We start from the raw sequence: 16,146 nt of genomic DNA on the forward strand, positions 1-16,146 counted from the left end.
AAAGGGAATTTACCTTGATTTCTTACGAATGATAAAAATGAGATGGGAGAAGAGTAAGGATTTGGGCAACACTCATCATGAGCAAGGTAAGATTTTTAGTCTTATGGCAGTATATATGTCAGGTGAAGATGGTGGCTAGCGGCAACAATACTGCATGAGTTTCTCAAGTACTCTCACTACTATTCTTTACTTTATTATTATTTTTCACCTACTTTTTTACTATTCATTACTTTTCACCTACTTTTTACTACTATTCAATATTTTATTATTATTTTTTCACTACTATTCACAAACATTCTCAACACTTTTCAGGTATTCTCATTATTCACAAACATTCTCAACACTTCTTAGGTAATCTACTACATATGTAGCAATAGTTGATCGAATTACATGGACTAATTAAGAGTTATTCAGGTGTGTTTGTAGGCCTGTGATATATTTCTGCAACGTTTTAGGGGCGGTAGAGCTGATTCATTACAGTTTCCTAGTGTATTTAGGTTTCTTGGTGGTTATTGTGTTAATGGTTTGTTTAAAGAGTTTTTCTTCATATGTCATAAGGTGCTTAGGGATGGGCTTGGACTTTGGTATGTTTAAAGACCTAGACTTAATTAGGTCTCCCATTGGCATCTACACGTACATTGCATTGCAAGCTTACATCCCAATTTCCGCCCTAACAACTTAGTCCTCTAACAAAAAATAAATGAACCTTTATAAAATGTCCGTGATTACTGCAGAAATTTGCTTCTTGTTTTTTTGTTTTTGCTTTTTTCAACCTGAAGTTCTAGCTTAGTTTGTAGCGCCGCTTTCGATTCTTCGGACACTAGGTTCATCGGTGGGCTTCTCTACGTGTCCAGGCACAGAGTAGCAGCTTGTTATCTTCAAGGAATAGCATGAGTATCCAGACCTAGAAGTCCTCTCGAACTGCAACATCAAAGTTCACTTTGATATGATTTCGTGGAAGGTGTAACCACGGGATCATTTTTTTGTGTTTCAAGATGGTCTCCCAAGCACCCTTATGATCCCAACAAGTTTTTGATGGCCATTGTCCAATTAAGCCTGTCTAGAATATACTAATCTCCTTGTTCATTAAAAGCCACATCATGTGACTAGCCACGACTGCAAACAAAAGAAAAAAGTTAGAATCCTTAATAGGAATTAATGTTAAGTAGAGTTGATGGGTTGAAAATAACTCTTCTGCATTCATTTATTGGAAAATTGATAGGACAAAATATCTCTCTCCAATGCACTTATTATGCCTCTAAGAAGTTAAGAAGTTAATTTTCAATGACCCCATATGTCATTGCATAGGGTTCTCTCCCCCTGTTGGGGTCTTCACGGTGGCTTTATATTCCTATAATACTCTTGGCAGCTCCTTGGCCCACGCCCCCTTCCAATTTCTAAGCCTCTTCTTCACTATTCGAAACAATGTTTTATTAGTCGCCTCTGCTTGCCCATTAACCTAAAGGTCCTAAGGGTGGTTGGAGGATGAGATTTAACCTTGATTCCCAATTCTGATCACCATTCTCTATACTGATTTTAGTCAAACTGTTGCCTGTTTTCTAAGACTATGCACTACGATATGCCAAAGTGACATACAATTTACTTCCATAGAAATTTTACAATGTTCCTTGTTGTAATTGTTGCCAAAGCTTCTGCTTGCATCCATTTCGTAAAATAATCTATGGAGAAAATCACGAATTTGACGCCTCCCTTTCCTGGTGGCATAGGTCCCACAATACCCACTCCCCATTGTAGAAAGGGCCATGACGCCGACATCATGGTCAGTTCCTCCAATGGGCTATGAGGCACGATGGCGTGCATCTGGCACTTGGCACACTTTTTCACCAATTCCTCTACGTTCCTGATTGCAATGGGAAATAATAACTTGCTCTCATAGCTTTTTGTTCTAAAGTTCTGGCTCCCGAATGGTTCCAGCCAATTCTTTCATGTATTTCTGCCATTATGTATTGCACTTGTTCTTTAGATATGCAATGTAACAACGGTGCGGAAAAGCTCTTCTATATAACACTCCATTCACCATGGTGAACCAGGCCATCCTAGACCTCACCATCCTTGCCTTGGTGTTTCCCTTAGGAGTTCTCCTACGATGAGATACTTTTCCACGTCCTACGCCTACTCGAGAGTATCCACCTCTATCTTCGACACCTCATTCATGGTGGATGGGTTATCCAATACCTACGTCGTTATGTCCCAAGGGGAACTTATCGCGTCACTCCCATACTCGCAGCAGATACAACTTTAGCCTGTCCTATTTTGTTAGGGACTATCTTGTAACTTAGTTCACTATTAGTTGAGAATCTGCATGTGCCTTGACCTTGCTTGCCCCCAATCCCTTGGCCATGGCCAGTCCTAACAATAGTGCTTCATACTCAACATTATTCTTGTTAGCCACAAATGCCAACTTCATAGAGTAGTATATCTCCTCCCCCTGTTTGGTTACCAGATGGAGGCCCACTACCCTGTTGTTATGGTAGGAGAAGCCGTTGACATATACTTGTGAGGGTTCTCCTGTTGGCCAGCTCGGTGTTTCTTCGGGGAAGTTGATGAGCTGGTCAATGAAGTCTGCAAGAACCTGGCCTTTCACTCCTTGTTAAAATGTCAAGATTAAAATCACTTAGCTCGATTGACCAGTCCACAAGCCTCAATGTATCTTATTGATACATGGCCTTCTTCAGTGGGGCCTTCGTCGTAACTCTGACAGTGTGGGCCATGAAACAGGGCCCCAATCGATGCACCACCACAACCAAAGCTATCGCCAGTAGCTCTCACAGCGTGTCTCAACACCTCTGAGATCTTGACTGGTGTAGTACACAGGCTTCTGTCCCTTTGCTTCTTCCCTTATCAATGCAACACTTGTTGTGTCCGGTGTAACCGATAAAGATAGGTAGAGTGTCTCCCCCAGCTTGGTTTGGCTAAGAGGGGGTGGACTAGATAGGTAGGTTTCCAACTGTTCGAACGCCATATCACATTCATCGTCCCAATCAATTGTCGATCTTTGGTAGAACCAGGAAGAAATGTAAGAATGTGAAGCCCCCAGATTTTGCTTGGGATTTGGTGGACTTTGAAGCGTCAAGATAGACAATAAAAGGTTACATGCCCCGTTCATGACAAATAAAGATGCAATGCACCTAGCATGCATCTATCAATATGCAATATTTGTAGCGGATAATTTTTTTCTTTGAGTAATACTATGTACCAGAAGTAATATATCACAAAACATGAACATACTTCATAAAATTCATGTGATAACTGATATTTAAAAGGTTAGTGTACTTGTCCAACAAGTTTGTAACATAAAGAGTATTGGAGACAACGATCCATAACTATAGTCTGGAAATAAAAACTACTGTATTAAATTGATGAGTCACTCACTCAACTCAACTATGATATCCAAACTGATGTCCAAAAAATGGGGGATAGACTCCATCAACTCCTTGTCTGTGCTCCTCATTCTATTTGACCTCGTCCAATCTCCCATGCGTGGGTTCTCCATATCTTGATGCATGTGAGTTGGGACTACCAAGTGAGATTTGATTATAAATCTTAGTAAGTTAACAATTAACTTAAACTAATAATTTACAGATGCATACATGACAGTAAAAAGACATGAATACTGACATGAACATGAGTGAGTGTGACACAACTTGCCAAATAGCATGACATGTACTAACATGAATTGAATTGACATGAAACTGAATTGAACGTGAAATAAACATGACATGAACTGAATTGAAATGTATTCTTGTCTCGTGAGGTTACCATGATGTTCTTGTCTCATGGAGTTACCATAATGTTCTTGTCTCATAGAGTTATCACGATGTTCATGTCTCATGGACTTTCCATGATACTCTTGTCTCATGGGGTTACCATGATAGTGTAGTCTTGTCTCATGGGATTACCATGATTTAATAATAATGACTTGAACAATACATTGACTGTAAGTGGACGTAACATGACTAAACTTAAAAAATATTTCTTGATGGACTCGTATGATTGATGACATGGCATAACCTAACGTGACATGTTCATGTGACTAATGGCATGGCATAACATAGCGTGTAATAGATAAACATGTATTGGAAAATAAAGCATGGCCTGGCATAATATGGCATGTAACAGATAAACATGTACTTGGAAATAAATCGTGGCATGGCATAATATGACATATAACAAATAAACATGGCATGACATGACATAACGTGTAACAGATAAGTATGTACTTGAATTGAAAACATGAAATGACATAACATAACATGTATATAGGTATAACAAACATGAATGATGGTTTTAACCATTATACATACTCAAGTATCCTGAACGTAAGTTAGAGGGCAACTTACAATGATTGTAGCGTGACATAATAATGTAAGAACTAATGAAAACTTTAATGAAATATTTCTAAATATTAGAAACTTCTCATTAATAAACTTAGAACATATAATTAATGACTCAAAGTAAAATGATCATTTTACCCCTCTACTTGAAGAAAAATGACCATTTTACCCATAAATTAAGGATTTTGCATACTAACTCCAAATGTAACACCCATGCCCAACACTGAGCTCAGGCCAAGCCCGCGTATAATAAATTTCTTTTTAGGGAGCCCAAATTAGATTAGTCGGTTAAGTTTTGGAAAGATACTAGACCCATAAATTATTATGATAAATTATAAGAGTTTTATTGGGCTTAATATTTGGACAAAAATCTATTTAATATTTAGGAACAAACTGAGCCCTAAACAATTAACAATTGACCAAAGAAATTCTTCTAAAAGCTTGGAGATATTATTGGACGATGAATTTATTTTGGACATGAGGATTAAGACCTGATTTATTTGTGAAATCCAAGCTCATGATCATACCCAATTTCACCCACTAGGCTTACAGTTTTTAAGTCCCCTTCACGTTGAAATTCCTTAACCCATTGCCTTCTATATATTTTAAACCCATGCAAGTATTTCCTTTCCTCATCAAATCTAGGGTTTTTTGTTTCACAGCAGCCCTGCGTCGCACGTCCTCCCCACGGTTAGACCATGTTGTATTGTACTACAACCTCCCCTCCACACCAACCCAAACCATAGGCCACTACACACACACACACACACACACACACACACACACACACACATATATATATATATATATAGAGAGAGAGAGAGAGAGACCCACGCACTGTGTGTCCATCCCTTTAGCCTCCATTAATCCACACCAGCAACAACCACCATCATCAAAGCCCTGAATAGCCGTGTAGGACCTCACCAACGAGCCTTCCAAGGGACCCCACCATGCACGACAGTTCCTCCTAAGCCATTCAGCCTTCATGATTTTCTTTCCCCTGCACCACCCACACGATCACAAACCACTAAACCCACGTTCAGCCCATGCACACAATCAGTCATCCTCCCCCTATTTTATACGTTCACTCTACCAAAGCGGTGGCCAACATAGGACACAAGGGGAGGAAACCCTTGTTCCATTCACAGATGATAAAGGTTAGCAGGTGGACAAAAGATTGTGCTACCACCCTAACCGGCATCAATAGAGATGGATTAAGGACACCCACTTTAGGCACGTTCCTCTCAATCCCACCGCGATGGACAGTCCTCATGAAATTTTGAGAACGAAATATCTTACAAAAAGGGGAAGATGTGAGGATTGCACAGAAGCAAGGGAAGAGACCCCTCCGGAGAATGAAAAGCTAGTGACAAGGAGATAGTCGAGCGAACAAAGTGCATTTAGTCCAAGAGTAAAGCAAGCAACACAATATAGATAGTCTAGCTAGCAACAGGCAAGGAAAGCTCAATAAAGATGTGGGAGCTTTTCGAGATGACACAGAGGTGCTTAGAGGGCAAAATGTGTCGTAGACAGAGAACCATGCTCTATAAGAGATGTTGTGTTTGGAGTGAGCCTGCGAAAAAAAAGATTACAAACCTGCAAGCCATATCATTTGATCTCAGAGGTATGGTCTAGCGTCATGTGGGAGACCCTTATTTAAGGAGGCACTGTAGGATTTGACCTAAGGAAAATTGCAGAGGACGTGCATCCTATCAGTCATTGCCATCCTTCAAGGCCAGAAGGCAAATGGATGGCTGAAATTGGAGGTATCTCATTAAAGCATATCTAGAGTTGGAGAGACGTCATATCTAGGGCTGATAGTCCCACAGTAAAAAATACATCAGAATAAAGCCAAAATCTCACTTTTGACATCATTAAGTGTTTACCCTTTCATCAAGTCAGAATCTTCAAGAAGGCAAGTGACTTCAAAGCATGCGACGAAAGGATTGGTACTGGTATTACTATAACACCGGTACTATTCAAGTAGGTTAGCTCCTGCGGTGATTTTGAGGTGATGAGTTTGAATGTTATGAATTGATGATGCTATGATTTTCTAGTATTGAGTCTTACCGTGTATTGATAATCATGGATAGATTGAGTAGTCCCCACGCCATTCCTACGGCACGTTGACATGAGTTTTATATAGGTAGAGCAATTCTCCATGATGATCAAGGTGGAACATCTTCGTATTGGCCTCACTTGATAACAATGGTAGAGAGAGTCCTGAGTTAATCATGCGTTGTGTCCTTGTGTGCATGTTGACACGTTGGGTTGGATTTGGTGAATGAGCTCACATGTTGGTCGGATAGAGTGATTCTTTGTATCGAACGGGTGGAGTAATTTCCCATTGGTGCTTATATGATGAGATATTGTGGATTTCATATGGTTTGATAAGAGGGTGATTCCTCACCTTAATAATGACTATGCATACATGTGTTTCTACTCGCAGGTAAGACCATGTATAAATTTGTGTTCATAGATTTATTTACATGAAACAGTGCATGCATATTTCTTTTTATTGTCTCTTGTTGATAGTACTGTCATGGATTTTAACCTATTAAGATTTCTTAGAAGTCTAATTGTGGTGGTCTTACCTGCAGTTTCATTTACTAGAGCCGTAGATATTGATGTAGATTTAGCCTAGACAGAGTTTCTTGAGGAAAAAGGACCAGCCCAGCCCGAGGTGTAGACATAGAGGTCTGTATCCGGTTATTAGATATTTGTATTTGTTAAGATGTATATTTTAGTTAGGCAACAATTTATGTACTGTTTGTTGTATTTTGATGTAAATGAGGAACATATAACAGTGTATGTATTATTTAGGAAGAAACAATGATGACAAATGGATAAATTTAATGAAGGTTAAATTTTCTTACCAATACAGATCTCTGGTACATTTAGCATTAGTCTCTGGTTAATCCCTTTACTCATTCCACTATAATATATTTCACATGGCATTTGTTCGACATAAGAATACGTGCTTAACCTCAAGTAAAATCTAGGTTGTTTCCGACCGACTGGCACCCATGGCACCACGGATCATCCCTGAACTCTCTACCAAGGAACAAGGGCGCCACAAGGGATCTAGATAATCTTAACATAGCTCTCTTGCAAAATAGGGCCAGAGACTCTTTCAAAGTACCAATTCTTTCGTATCTCAAAATTTTAAGGCGAGTTATTTCAAGGAAGGAGGTTTCTTAGAATTGAAACATTGTAACGAGCGATCATATGTTTGGAATAGTATCTGGAGTGCTAGGATCTTCCGAGTGGTGAATTGAGTAGAAGAGTAGGAAAGGAAACAAAGAAAAAAATATGGAGACTTCTGTTAAATCTCTTGTATTTGCAAATTTGTTGATTGATTAAAAAAAGCTTGGCAATTTTCATTTATATATATGTATGTATTACATCTAGTGGATAGATTGCCTGTCGAAAATCTCAACATACAAATGATCCTTAAACGAAACTATGGGCAAAAGATTAGACACTTGATTGAAGAGAAATCAACCCACATTGATACAACATCAACCTGGAGATGTATAAACTACTAATAGGAAAAAAGGAATCCCCTACAATAAACAAGAGGTTAGAGATTCAAGACTAGCAGTTGAAATAGGTCACAAAAACCTCAACAACAAATACCTAGTGGCCCAAAACTTCTACATAATTTCCCCTTATTTAAAACAACATTTTAAAAAGAGCTGAACATGTTCTTGAAGACAATTATTTATTTATTTTCTTAAATCTAATTTACGAAATTTTAACTTTAAAATATGTTTTCTGATTGGTCTTATATAGAGAGAGGTAATTGGAGATATATGGTTATTATATTTACAGTTTCGCTTTGCATCAGTCCGTCCGTTGCTAAGGCTTTAACAACCACCAATAGTAGTCCACCACATCAGGGATTCCACACAAATCATATAGAGGTCATCACGCTGGATAATCAAAATTTCTATAGAAACTCAACAACTCAGCCTGTGTCGCCTTAAGCCAGTCAAAAATTTGGGCCCCTCACAAATTTTAGACTGCTGCAAGACACAAGATCCATCGCCCATCGCTGCACGACACCAGTTTTGTCGCTACCAGTTCCTTGGCCCACCAGTAATTTTGAACATCATCTCCATCACCCACTAAGGGTCATTTTGTTGGTTTGTTCATGGCTCATATCAGTTGCCTTGGTGCTGCTCAGGTATATTTTTTTTTTATCTCTTTGTTATTTTTTTTTTCATTGCTGATTAGATCTGTAAATTCTATAATCCAAGCAAATTTATTGGGGTTGTTATAAGCTTGAATTCTAGAAAGTGAGATTACTAACCTGAGAGATTTTTCGTCCAATAATTGAAAGGTGCCTCACATAACTCATGTACCAAAAACCCTAAAAGTCCAAAATCTCAAAATCCCATTAGCCAAAGGAAATCCTCTCTATTTTTCTGAGAACACCTCTTGGTCACATCCTCGCTCTTCATTCTCTCTTGTGTTGAGAAATTATGAGTCATGGACTTAAAATTCAGTGTTCCATGCAGTATAGCTCATGAAAGGGTCCTCCGCACAGAATGAATTTGTCAAATACACGTGTGTATATATATATATATATAGCCTATAGCATATAGTTTCATCAAGAAGGTGTACTTAATCAACCATTAAGTTAATATAAATTGTACTAAATGATGCATTAAGGGCACTGTACAGAGGCATTCCTGAAACTGAGAATTATATGCTTTGTATCCAATCCACATAAGATTCCCATCTGTTTAGGTGCATGTGTTAAGTGCTAAGAAAAGAAAAAGAAACAAAAAGAATTTGAGGGGAGAAAGTGTTATGTATCATTCGTTCCCACCCCAAAAAGACAGTCTATAGCTTCAAAAAGTTAGATGATTGCATTATATAATTGTAAATACTTAATTTTGCACTCTTTGTATAACTACTTAATTGCATTCTTAGTATTAGTTCAATGGATACCAATAAATATCAAAAACTCACTGATGATTATATTATTTCAATGGATAACTACTGAATTTGTAATGTGGTTATTTTGTATGGAATGATCAAATTTCGTGTTTTGATAGTGATGAAATCGAGATAATGATGTGTGGAAACTGTCTAGAAGTTAAGGATGTAGGACTTAAGGGTGAAAGTGTAGAAGAACAATGTGATGTAAATGCAGAAGACAAAGTGGATGTGGAAGATGGAATGAATGTCGAAGATGGAGTGAGTGTGGATGATGGAGTCGATGTGATTTTCCCTTCGAGTAGTGGTCCTTTAGAGCCATTTATTGGTATGGTATTTGTCGACGTAGAAGAAGTCCAAGCATTTTACAAGGCATATGTAAGACGAAAAGGTTTTGCAATTTAGACCAATCATACTCGATTGTTAAAAGATGAGAAAAAAACTAATTGAAGTAAACTATGTTTGCTCAAAAGAAGGATTTCGGTGGGAAAGTCAGAAACAAAAAGAACGAACAATTCCTGAACCTGCAAAGATAAAGATTGGATGTAAAATAATGATAGGAATAAAAAATATTATGACTTTGAATGAGTCCAGTGTAGCGACAACGAAGATAATGTTGGTATTGAGTAAAGAATCGGGTGGTGACAACGTTGGTTGTATTGGTAAGGATGTTGAAAATTACTTGAAGAGGGATGCACAAAGGTTATATGCCTACTTTCTTGATTGACAATGCAAAGAACTTAAGTTTGTGTACTCCATGCAAGTTGATGAGGATGGGTGTATGGGAAGTTGTTTTGGACAGATGCCCGATCTAGAACTGCATACTAATATTTTGGAGATGTTGTTACATTTGATGCCACGTATCTGACTAATATTTATAAGATGTCATTTGTGTCATTTTCTGGAGTTAACCATCATCACCAAACCATAATACTTGGTCGTGCTTTGTTAGTTAATGAATCAACCGAATCATATATATGATTAGTGAGAACATAACATAAGGCAATATTTGGGCGTGCCCCTTTAACTATAATTATTGATTATGACAATGCGATGGCGAAGGCTATTGTAGATGTACTCCCAAATGGCTGATAGGTTGTGCTTGTGGCATATTTTACAAAACTTTATCGAACATTTGTTTCATGTGTATAACAAATTTATAGACTTTCAAAAAGATTTTCTTCATTATCCATGAGACAATTACAACTGATGACTTTAAGTAAATAATCAGGTGGTGAAGAATATGCAACATGTACATGCCATATGTTTGAGTTTATGGAGATTCTTTGTAAGCATATTCTATGTATCCTTGCCAAGAAATCAAAATTAGATAGATTGCCACAACATTATAATTTAGAAAGATGAACTGTTAATGCTAAGAGTCGACCTATTCCCGACATATCATGTTCTGAAGGGCAAGTCCTGACACAAGATGATCCCACGATGAGAAAAAGCAAGTTGATGATGCAATTTTATAACATTGCAGAACTGGGGTCACAGTTAACAGAAAGACTCAACTACCTCTCTCTTGCATTAGAGAAGGTCCATAAAGAGTTACTTATAATGGAATATTATGTAGATATTCAGGAAATAAATTTTGCAGGTAGAGAGGAGTCAACCAATGATTCTCATATGTTAAGAAATTAAGTTGTATCAAACTTTTCACTAATGGTCCAGGATTTCCATGGGTGTCAACAAAAGGACGACCCAAATCTTTGAGAGCAAAGAACCCAAAAGAAATGCAAACAACAAAGAAAAAACGTTGTAACATTTACAAGAATGAGAGACATGCTAGGAACAACTGTCCTTCAGTGAGGTATAATAGCTTATAAATATTTGTGTTTTATTGGTTTTTAATTGAAGAAGTTAATCTTTTTTTTTTTTTTTTTTTTTTTTTGTGTTTTGTTGTGGTTTATGTAGGGATCTTGGGCCAACAACTGACAACATATTACAAAATTTGGATTCTTAGTGCAAATTTGCTTATACATTTTATGTGATTTCTTTTGTCTTTTGTTATGTCATGGCCAGTTAATTTAACCTCTATTTATTGCAAAGTTAATTTCACCCCCATTTATCTTGATTTTATAGGGAATGACACAATATATTGTGAGATTTAAAGAGTGGATTGAAGCTTTTGCTGCTTTTATTTCATAGTCTTTCATGTGTTTTGAAGTGTTTATTTTATTGTATCCAAGCTATTCAAGAGTGGATGTAACTGAGATGTGGATGCCTTTTTACTTTATGTAATTATGAATATACTGAAACTATTAGCTTTATTTATTTATAATGTAATTTTGAATGTTTTGAAGCTATCTTTTTATGTGATTCTGAAGAATGTAATATTTATTATGGTCTTATGTTTTGTTGTCCAAATTGTGTTTGAAACGTGTGTTTTGAAGTGTTTATCTTTTATGTGATTCTAAATAATGTGATATTTATTATGGTCTTTTGTTTTGCTGCCCAGATTGTGTTTGAAACATGTCCGCCAACATTTTCAAAACATGTCCAAAAACTGTACAAAAAGACTATCTAAAAACATGTACAAAACATGTTCAAAACATGTCCAAAATTTTCATAGCATTCACCACATGTCCATTACATTCACCATGTCCATTACATTCAGCTGAAAAAACGTGCCCTAAAATTTACAACATGTTACATGAGTCGTAGCACTGGCCAACATACATTGTAATTTTTTGGATATAAAAAAATTACTGCACAAATTACCATAAAAATAAACCATGATAAGAACAATAGTTTCAAGATTCCCTTATACTTCTTCTCCATTGCTTTAAATTTGGCTTGTTCGATTGCTACATGTTCATGAAGTACCCTTTTGTTCCTTCGTTAAGCAAACTCCAAAATCATCTTACAACAGTTGTTTTGGTCACTTTAAAAATCAATCCATTCAGAAAATTCACATATTTTATTGATCTTATAGTTTAGACAATTGTAAAATCTTCTACCAAAGCTATTAGCTTTTCCAGAAATTCGTAACTTCAATTGAATGCCACAATAGCAAAGTGGTGCCTCCAAACTAGCTTTGTCTTCCCCTCTTGCAGTCCAAAAACTTGAACTGAAATGAGAACCTAAACTTTTCATTTGTTAGAAAATAGAGAAGAAAGTCAGCATTATAAGAACTAACTTCAAGCTGACTAAATCAACCAAGTATTATAAATATAAGAAAGTATTATAGTATGATGAAAAGTCCCAAAATCAGGCATTGCCAACCTTATCCCGAGCAGTTAGTGTATACATAAGATGAGAAAGTGTTTGAGCTTAGAAACCAAGGGAAAAAGAACACAAATAAGATAAGAAAGTGTTCGAGCTTATCTTGAATACCTAAACTCAAGTATCAACTTGCATAAAAAAAAAAAAAAAAAATCATTTTTTTCAACCATTATTGTATTGCAAATTTGTCCTGACATTGGTTTACTTCATAGGGTTAGAATATTGTTTTACTTTTTTATCATTTTGGCTTATCAAACATATGACACTATCTGCTTACTTTAGGAAGTGGGATTACTTGCTGGTCCAGTGTTGGATTTTGACATATTGAGTATTAGAATCAACTTTGATTGTGTTGCAAATTGTTAATTAATTGAGTTTGATTGTATCAGTTAAAGCTAAAAACAATGCTAGCTAAGATGGTGCAACAACAACGTAAGTAGAGCTAGGAATCTAAAAATTCTAGGAATATGATAAGACATTTTTTAAGAACACTGGATATCTGACGAACATAAGCCATCAATGATAAATAATAAGTTAGTTCGAAACAGAAATTGTGAAAGAAGAAATAGAAACAAGTTTCCAAAAATTACATAAGTTTCCATCTTCAGAAATTTTTCTATCAATATCTTGGTAGATAATACATTAAACGTGCTCCAAAAAAATTTATGACACATCAATGAATAGAACAGATCCATAGTTCAAAGTTATCTCAATGGCATCAACCAGGTATTCTGATAGGATAGAAATCCATGCAGTCAAAATTGATAGCCATATTACTACAATCTCAGAAGAATTCACACCACAATATCACATCACAATCAAAATATCATAACCACCATTATCAGAATTCACGCCACGATCTCACACCATAATCTTTGGTATGCCATTTTACCATTTATTCTCTAGCAGCTACCAATTCCCCAAATATTGTAATGAGTTACGAATTCTTTTGATATTTTGCTTTTATTTTTGAATTCATCTGAGATTTTGTTTCTCTAGTAGCTACAAATTCGTCTGAGTGTATTTAGTTACGATGATAGTGGTAATATGGCTATTAATTTTGGGCTATCTGATACTAAATAAACTAGTATCTCCTCTAGATGGAAGAAGATTCTCTTTGAAAATTAGTTTTGTCCCATCTGCTAGAGCTTGAAGAACTCCTAAAGGACCGGCGTATTCAAGTCCAATTCGTTGTTGTAGCCCTGTGGATATTTCTCTTTCTAACCATTGAAAGTCCTCGGGCTTTGGCTGTAACAATCCTTGTTCATCTATGGGCGGCAGTGATGGTATGGTTGAAACTCGGGACCCTATTTTCTTCTTTAGTTGTGAAACATGGAATGTATGGTGAATACATGAAGAAGGGGGTAGATCGAGCTTATATGCGACCTCTCTAACTTGAGGCTACGCCTATAGGCTACGGTGGTCTGTCAATAAGGCTGTAGCCGAAGGTATACCCACCCTCCAACAGTTAATACTTGCTTTTTCCTTTTTAAATCAGAGTATTTTTTTATACGGCTCTGTGCTTGTCGTATGTTCTACTTGAGTAATTGGGATATTTGATCTCTGCTGTGTAGGTTTAGGTCCACAGTGTCCACACGGGCTATTCTCGGGATATAGTCTAACATTCGGGGTATGGGGTAACCGTAGAAGACCTCAAAGGGGGATATCCTCGTGGAGGTGTGTTGAGTGGAATTGTACCACCACTCAGCAAGGAGAACCCAAACTGCCCAGTCTTTAGGTCTATCCCCTGTGAAACACCATAGGTAGTTTTCCACCGTTTTGTTCACCGTTTCTGTTTGCCCTTCAGTTTAAGGGTGGTATGTTGTACTCATAGACATTTGAACCCCCTGTAGATGGAACAATTCTTGCTAAACTTGGCTTGTGAATGTAGTATCTTTGTCAGAAACTATCGATTGAGGTAAACCATGTAGCTTGAGGATATTTTTGAGGAACAAGCCAGCTACTTTCTTGGCTGTATAAGGATGTTTAAGGGGCACAAAGTGACTTTACTTTGTCAATCGATCAACCACAACCCATAAACAATCATATCCTTGTGAAATGGGAAGCCCGTCAATAAAATCTATGGTGATGTGGGTCCATGGTTGGGATGCAATGGGTAATGGCTGTAACAAGCCAATAGGTAGAGTGTCATCTACCTTCACCCTTTGGCAAATATTACATGCTTGGATAAATCTCTTCAAATATTTCTTCATACCCAACCAATAGAAATCCCTCCTCATTCTATGCATAGACTTATCGTAACCTATGTGTCCCCCCCCCCCCCTATCCAAATGGGCTGCTGTGAGTTAGCTCCATTAGCCTATTTTTAAATTCCTTATGTGGAGGAATGCACAATCTGTTTTTGTACAACAGTAAACCTTCCCTCAAGGTATAGGGCCTAGCTTTCCTTCTGAGCAGCTCCTTTAAGTGTTCATCCAAGTCATATGCTTTCTTCAAATTTTCCACCCATTCCACACTTGGAAAAGTAATGAGAAGTACCTTCCAGCTCCTGGTCTTTTTGGGATAGGGAATCAACCACCCTATTCTCGGACCTCTTCTTATATTCAGCCACAAAATCGTAGCCAAGTAGCTTCGAGACCCATTTTTGCTGCATAGAGGTCCCAACCTTCTGATCTAGCAAGTGCTTGAGGCTCTGTTGGTTAGTTCTAACTACAAAGGTCCTTCCCAAGATATAAGGTCTCCACTTTAACACTACATAAACCAAAGCAAATAGTTTCTTCTCATATGTGGACAAAGAGAGGGATTTGCCTTTAAGGGCCTTGCTGAAAAAAGCAATTGGTCTTCCTTGCTGCATCAAAATTGCCCCTACTGCTATCCCCGAGGCATCAGATTCAATTATAAATGGTAGTGAAAAATCTGGAAGGGCTAAAATTGGGGGTTGAGTTACAGCTTCTTTTAATTTTTGAAAAGCAATCTTGGCCTCCTCATTCTAGTGAAAACCCTCATTTTTAAGCAACCTTGTAAGAGGGGCTGCAATCTCACCATACCCTTTTATGAATTTGCGATAATAGCCCGTCAAATCCAAAAATCCTCTCAAAGCTTTAAGGGACTTAGGTGGGGGCCGCTCTACCATAGCATTTAATTTTTCTGGGTCCGCTTGTTTGGCACTTGGATTGTTTGGCAAACAACTTGCGCTGTCTTAGTGTCTCCAAAGTGACCCGTAAGTGTTGTGCATGTTCCCCTTCTGTTTTACTGTACACCAAAATGTCATCAAAGAAAACAAGTATAAATTTGCTTAGGACGAGTCAAAATACCTCATTCATGAGACTTTGGAAGGTTGATGGGGGTGTTAGTGAGCCCAAAAGGCATCACTAGGAACTCATAGTGTCCTTCATGACTCCTAAAGACTGTTTTGGGTACGTCATTAGGCTTAACCCGTATTTGATGGTTCTCCGATCACAAATCCATCTTAGAGAATATTGTTGACCCATTTTGCTCGTCCATTAGCTCCTCGACCACAAGATTGGAAACTTTATCTTTGATGGTGACACTGTTTAGCCCCTATAGTCAAATACATAACCGCCACGTTCCATTAGCTTTTCTTACCAACAAGATGGGAGAAGAATGGGGACTTTGGCTAGGTTGGATCACT

This window comes from Juglans microcarpa x Juglans regia, chromosome 1S (assembly GCF_004785595.1).
Source record: "Juglans microcarpa x Juglans regia isolate MS1-56 chromosome 1S, Jm3101_v1.0, whole genome shotgun sequence".
Lineage (NCBI taxonomy): Eukaryota > Viridiplantae > Streptophyta > Magnoliopsida > Fagales > Juglandaceae > Juglans > Juglans microcarpa x Juglans regia.